The 7,595-nt window shown below is 33.5% G+C and overlaps 1 pseudogene; it reads left to right on the top strand.

Moving 5' to 3' along the window:
• Positions 1-474: 474 nt before the first annotated feature.
• On the top strand, positions 475-808 carry LOC115866431 (elongin-B pseudogene; annotated as a pseudogene).
• The last annotated feature ends 6,787 nt before the right edge of the window (positions 809-7,595 follow it).

The following is a 7,595-nucleotide window of genomic DNA, read 5'->3' as shown; positions in this document are numbered from 1 at the left end:
TATTTTATACTACTGTACAATCTTTCACTGAATATTTTTCTTTTTTTCCTCTTTTTTTTTTTTTTTTCTTCACGGTACGCGGGCCTCTCACTGTTGTGGCCTCTCCCGCTGCGGAGCACAGGCTCCGGACGAGCAGGCTCAGTGGCTATGGCTCACGGGCCCAGCCGCTCCACGGCATGTGGGATCTTCCCAGACCAGGGCATGAACCCGTGTTCCATGCATCAGCAGGCGGACTCTCAACCACTGCGCCACCAGGGAAGCCCTGAATATTTTTCTTGAAATAACGTACTTGTTTGAATTCAAATGTATTTTAAGTAATATTTATGTCATTTAATCCCCTTTTCCCCCAATATAGGTAAATGCATACAATTTAAAACTTTATTGCATAACTTCTAAAATTATCTCGTAGCCCACAGTTCGGAAAACTGTTCTGTCGTATTTCACTATAAATCTCGGGGAGAGGCTTCCGCTGCCATGGAGGTGTTCCTCATGATCCGTTGCCACAAGACCACCATCTTCCCGGATGTCAAGGAGCAGAGCAAAGTGATCGAGCTCAAGTGGCTGCTGGAAGAGTAGCAGCTGTACAAGGACGACCAACTTCTGGACGACGGGAGGACATTGGGTGAGTGTAGCTTCACCAGCCGGAGAGCAAGGCTTCAGGCCGCAGCCACTGTGGAGCTAGCCTTCCAGGCAGATGAAGCATTTGAAGCCCTGTGCATTGAGCCTTTCTCCAGCCCACCTGAGCTGCCTGCTCTGTGTGATGAAGCTGCAGGACTCAAGAAGCAGCGCCAATCAACAAGCTGTGTAGTTGGAGAACCTTCCCCCACTCCTGTTCCCCCCACCTCCCTCCAATAAAAGCGATTTGGGTGTTAAAAAATATATATATATATATATATATATATATATATATATATATATAATTTGTATTGTGAATTTTTAAAAAAAAACTAAAAAATAATCTGCATTGTGTATATTATGTTTTAAATATGTTATGGTGTTCTCCTATTACTATAAAAATCCATTTAATTTAAACAAGTATAGAGAAATCACAGGCATTATTTATAAAAATTAAAAGATTAGTTTTTTTCTTTGATACTTTTCTAATAGAGATGCTACTGAACTTACTTTACTAAGGGGGTAAGACATAGTTAATAACACGTAAAATATTTAAAATATTCTGTTCTATTGATACTAGTTATTGCCTGAATATTATGCACTCCTACTTTTTTATATAACATTTTCAGAAGTCAACCTAAGTCAAACATAAATTCTAAATTAGATATTGATTCATATGAACTCATATTTTGATCTGATTGTTTACTTTGGGTACTATATTGGGTACCTCTGAAAACACTTCTACTTCAAAATTATTGAGGAAAAATAGTCTTTAGCAACAAATAAATAGAGATTTACAAAACTTTGACCATTATGAAAACCTGCTGCAGTTATCCTCAGCTGGATTCATTGCCATTTATTATTTTTGTTTATGATCTTTCAGCCAGTTCCCAATCCATGTGACTCTGTTCTCATCCAAAACAATTATAATTATTTGCAACTAAAAGTTAATGATCCACTGTTTCAAATGCTTCACTGAAGCCCAAATACATGACATCAGTTCCATCCTCTTCATCCAATTAGTTTTGCAACTCTATCAAACAGGCCTATCATCATGGTCTGGCATGATTTGTTCATTATGGACCATGGTGCTTAAGGTTCAAAATTCCATGTCTTCTAACTGCTTACAGATTTTCCTTCAATATTTTCTTCCTTACTTCACTCCATATTGATCTATTGCTTGGTTGTGTGTAAACATTTGTTTTACTCGGACATGTTTACAAAGAAGAAAAACTGAAGGAAAGTAACGTGTAGAATCACTTTAATTGCTCTTTGCAAACTACATAGCATTTAAGTGAGGTGCTTTGGGAGCTTTGGTCTTTTTTATATTTCCTTAATTTTACATAAAATCCTTTTCATGAGAATTACTAAGGAGTTCTGCATTATTAATTTGTGGGTACTTGCATTTTCAAAAGACTATGAAACTAGGCTAATTAGAGAAGAGTGTTTTGGCTCAGAGGGTTCACACAATAAAGCAATAGGTTCCGTCATGACTTAAATAGAAAATGAGCTAATTGTAGGGTAGAGTGGAGTAAAGAAGAGCTAAGAATGTCTATATGAGGGATAAGATTAATTCATAATTTATAATATATAATTACAAATGTTTGAATTTTTATAAATATTTGAATGGCTGTAATATAAAACTAGTTGTAAAAGTAAAAACAACTTTAAGATTTCTTGGTACACCAACAGCCCATTCATGACAATTATGGGTAAAATCTGCAATAAGCAATAGTTTAATGACATCAATTAACAATTGTATTGGCTCCAATTTCTATGATAGTTAAATTGCTTCATTATACGTGAATAATCCTCGAAAAGATTTGTTCCTTTAATGTAGAAAAGTTTGTTCCTTTAATGTTCTTCCTAAAAAGCTGTTGACATTTGCTGATTGTATAGCAAATGTCTTTTTCTTTAAAAAAAAAAAAAAAATTCACAATATAGCAACTGTTTTAACCTTCAAAATTACTAAAGTCTGAGAAATTGGAGATTTCCATATTACATTTCCTTTCTGTTCAGGGTAATTAAAAAAGATGTTTACGAAAAGTTATAATTTTTTTTTTTTTTTTTTTTTTTTTTTTTTTGCGGTACAGGGGCCTCTCACTGTTGTGGCCTCTCCCGTTGCGGAGCACAGGCTCCAGACGCGCAGGCTCAGCGGCCATGGCTCACGGGCCCAGCCGCTCCGCGGCATGTGGGATCTTCCCGGACCGGGGCACGAACCCGTGTCCCCTGCATCGGCAGGCGGGCTCTCAACCACTGCGCCACCAGGGAAGTCCCCAGCTCTTATTTTTTAAGTCTGATTAATATCTGATCAAATTCTAGGCTAGGGCTCGGCCACTAAAGGGCTTGGCAGTTTGAAATTTAAGCGGGCATGTAAAATGGTCCTCTTGATTGCTCACGGGGGCAGGAGCTGTGTGTTCACAGACAATCAAAGAAAAGGGAAAACATTTCATTTTTTTCCAATCAAATTGCTAATTTCTGGAAAATTTTGTGAAATTATAAATGAGAAACTGTAATAAACTTTTGTGAATTTAAGCACACATGATTTAAAGGCTAACTTGCCTGTGATATTGGAATAATGTAGAAGAAATTTAAAATAATGTTTTTAATAGAAAAATTATTTGTAACACTTTCTATTTGAAGGGTTGGATCCCCTTCAAATTTGCTTACTGATGATATGTTTGTTTATTCCTTCAAGATTTAAATAAGAAACACATACCAAATCTCAGAATTTTAATCCTTATTTTCAATGTTCAATGATGAAAATTCTTTTTACTTGTTAAAGGATCTTCTAATTATTCTGATAAAGACACTTAATGATTAAGTATTTCCCACTGAAAGTATGAGTTTTTTATGTTGTAGTCACATGAATGAGCACATCATATTAGCTACACGACAATACAATAAAAAAAATGACAATGACAATCACTTGGGTAACACATTAGATCCTAATGCAGGTAAAATGGCCCTTCCCTGCCTTGTTCACCTCAATTTCATATACCTAGAAGCACTCAATCAATGTATCAATGTTTGTTCACTGAGTACATTAAACTCAGAAAGTTTAAAATTTTACACTTTTTCCACTTAGAAGAAAATCTACATTTGCATTTAAATAATAGAAACTCTAGATTCACAGAAATAAAACACTCGTTGAATTAAGATATAAGTATTATTTAAATTCACTAGAAAAAATTTTAAATGGTTCCATATGGAAACTAAAAAGGCTAATATTAAAATAATGTTCTATCTCTTCTACTTCAAAGCACTTTTTATTATTTTAATTTAAATATTTATTTATATATAATTTATCTCAGGAAATATCCTCTGTTGGTTCAGTGATGACAGGGGAAATATCTAATTTGTTCTGTACAGAGTCCTTGGTTTCTAGAATAATACTTGATTTGAGACATAGAAAACCCTTAGTAAGTGTTTGCTGAATAAATTCGTGCAACAGCCAGCTTTCAAGCAGAGAAGCAGAAACAGGAGATCTGTTTTAAGAGATTTGTTGCAAGGAATTGGCTTATGCAGTTGTGGGGACTGGCTGGGCACCTCCAAAATCCACGGGGCAGGCTATCGGGAAAGGCAGGCTGGAACTTTTGGTCAGGTCAAGTACTACTGTCCATAGGCAGAATTTCTTTTTCATCAGGGAAGCGTCAGCTCTGCTCTTCAGGCATTTCAACTGATTGAATCAGACCCACTCAGGTTATGTAGGATAATTTCTCTTACCTAAATGCAACTAACTGATTATGGATCTTAATCACATCTAGAAAATACCTTCATAGAAACATCTAGGTTAGTTTTTGGTTGAATAAAGGGAGACTGTAACCTAGCCAAGCTGACACAGCAAGAAGTCTTGCATAATTAGAATAGGCATTACCTTTTTTGGTAGTAGATAATCCATCCCTGAGAGTTAAAAAAAAAAAAAAAAGTAGATTGTTCATCTTACAGGTACTATTTATTTGGCACTTATCACATGGTCTTAAGTTCATTTGATATTAAGCTTTTCATGTATATTGTCATTTGCAATAATTTTAAGAATCCCGCTTTTTGTCCTCATTCTACAGAGGAGAAAATTGAGGTTAAAAAATGATTTAAAAATTTTCAAAGTTAACCAGCTGGTGAGGGTTGAACACTAAAATATACTACTGCCAAAGCCCTAACTCTTAAAAAGTATTATCTGAGTATGGCGTTATTAAACAAAAATATGGTATATAGAGAAAGGGAAAAAAATGTTCAAGTGCGTCATTTTAGTAAAGAATTTCAATCTCACTGCAATATATTTGTTCCTACCTCCTGCTCTCCATTGATGTGTTCATTTATGTCACTCCTCAACACTTCTGAGAAAGTGCTGAAAGGGAATATAGGATGCTTGAGATACTGATTATAAAGATATTTATTATCATTTGTGTCTTATTACAACAGATATTTGGAAAGCCACTAAAATGCTTTTTGAGACGACGACAACAGTAGGAAAAACAAACTTTTCTTATGTGCAAAGCTTATGCTAAAATTATTATTGATTTTTATCTAACTTTATTCAATGTCTGGGTCTAGTTTTTAGAAATGTTCATAACTGAAAAGTAGGAACAAGATTTTAGCATGTAATAAATTATTTCTCCATGCCAATTTTTTATTCTACTTTCTCTGATTCTACTTTACTGCTTAGTTTTCTCATGTACGTAGCTAAGCCCCTAACTACCATATGTACAAATCTTAAATATAGTCTGGTCTTCTAAATCATATAGAAATAATCAAAAGAGAGCAAAATGAATTTACCAATATATAATCAAATGGGATTCTTATTTATTACAAATTTTAGTAAGTATTATCCAGCCTAAATTTACAAGAGTTGGGGCTTTGATAGTGAATTTGATTTGTGAAATTCATAATGAATCTCAACCTGTTCGTTATTTTGCAAACCTAAAATTTATAATATCTTAAGAAATAAAGTTAGTAATCCATTTTAGCTTTTTCATGACAAAAACGAGCCCCTTTTTATGATATTAAACATAATTAAACATAATTTTCTTTTATTTAATGTTAGTGCTACAATGCTAGCTGTAAGTTCTGTGACTGTCCAAAAGATAGAAATGGAAGAGAACTGTAGAAAAGTCCAAATACAGTACAAAAAGAAGAAAGTCTTCCCAAAAGAAAGAAAAATGAAAACAGATGCAGTGTCATCCTCCATTATGTTAGCTCGTGCATGGTTCTTGCTAAAGAACAGACATTCAGTCTGCTTTGAATTATTTGTCACTTGGCTTCTTTATATTTCCATGCCTTATTTTGCATTTTATTCACTATTCATTGTGTTACACAGTCTACATTGTACAAAAATAATGTTAATATATATTTTTACCAAGGATTGAGCTATGCACAGCCAAGTTTAGGATCATCACAAACCTTGATGTTTTAGACTTTGTAACCAAACTTGATTGTTTTGGGGTCTGAGTTCACTTGCTCTTGGTCCATCTGAATGTAAAAGTCCAATGAATTTGACTTTAAAAGGCTTATAAAATATTCAAAAAGCTTCTTGCACATTAGATAGCTCTTAAGATAGAACATTTTGATGAGTTTAGTGTAAATGAATCAGAAGCATATGGATTAAATTTACCTTAAAATACTCCTGGGTTTAAGAATTAAGAGAAAATGTGCTTGGCAAAACACATTTTGGGTTTTGCCTAACCCAGAACATTGGAAAAGTAGTTCAAGATGTTTGATGAACCCAAAACACGGCTGGGTTCACCCATCCCTAATCCCCTGTGATAATAGCAAAGGACAGGCAGAGGCAGATTTTAGGTGCATAAATCTAGTTCAGGTTTTTATCATGGTCGTCCCAAACTATTGGATAACTCGAGAATGCCTTACCTTGTCTAAATCAAATTTGTGCTATGTGCTTTAAACAACCTCTGTTTAAGGACTGTAGAATGTGTGTTTTATATGAAGGGTGTGGTTCTACATAATTATAGCAGCTTCTGTGTACCCACTCAACAAAAAAGAGAAATTATAAGGTTTATGCTTACCTAAAGCATATCAAGAGATGCAGAGACTTCAGTATTAATCTCAATGACTATTCATTTGAATTGAATAAAAAATTTATCAATTATTTCTACCTCTAAAATTAATAAAAATGTGCTAAAGAAGACTATGGACTTCAAAAAGAAGCAACATGTACTATAGTCAATATTGTGACATTTTATTTCCTTTTTCCAACTTGATTTTATTCCTACACAAGAAATGAGCAGCATATATGAGCAAGTCATTAAATTATCTGAGTATAACTTTATACCAAAAGCAACCATTCATTTCTGATTTAGGGAACTGACTGAATTGCTTTACAGTTGAATTTATGACTAAATCTTTGTGAGGAAACATATGTGGAAAAAAAAAAGTTATTTATCTTCCATCGTCCTTCTTCTCTTCCAATAAACAAATAGCCAGGGAGAGACACAGATCACTGACCCACATTAATGCATATAAACAAATTCCTATGAATTGATGGCTCAGAGAATTTCAAATTACAGCATAAAATATTCATATTTTAATATCAAGTTCATCATGTAGGAATGCTGATGTCCTCAATTAAGGTAGCGTGTTAAAGATAACATCTAAAGTGTAATCTAAATGTGAGTTTTTGTAACAAGTAATATATAAATGTAAGATATATTCTAGAACCCTAAATTAGTAAATACAAGTGATATTTTATCATACAAGTTGCAGGATTAAAAAGTGCTTTTCACAAAAAGAAAAATTATTATATTATGCAGTAATGATAGGCTATTTTCCGCAACATGATAAGAAATTACTAAGAAGATATAAAGGTCTGTTTTTACATATCTTTATACAAAAAGGCTATATTTTAAAAACATGCTCTGTTTGTTTACCTACTCAAATAATAGATTACAAATAAGTAATTTTTATTTTTAAACAAAGAACTGGAAGGTAATTGATTCATAAAGTATTTATATAAAAATGTGTGAACA

This window comes from Globicephala melas, chromosome 3 (assembly GCF_963455315.2).
Source record: "Globicephala melas chromosome 3, mGloMel1.2, whole genome shotgun sequence".
Taxonomy (NCBI): Eukaryota; Metazoa; Chordata; class Mammalia; order Artiodactyla; family Delphinidae; genus Globicephala; species Globicephala melas.
The sequence above is the reverse complement of the archived record's forward strand: the minus strand, read 5'-3'. Positions and strand labels throughout refer to the sequence as shown.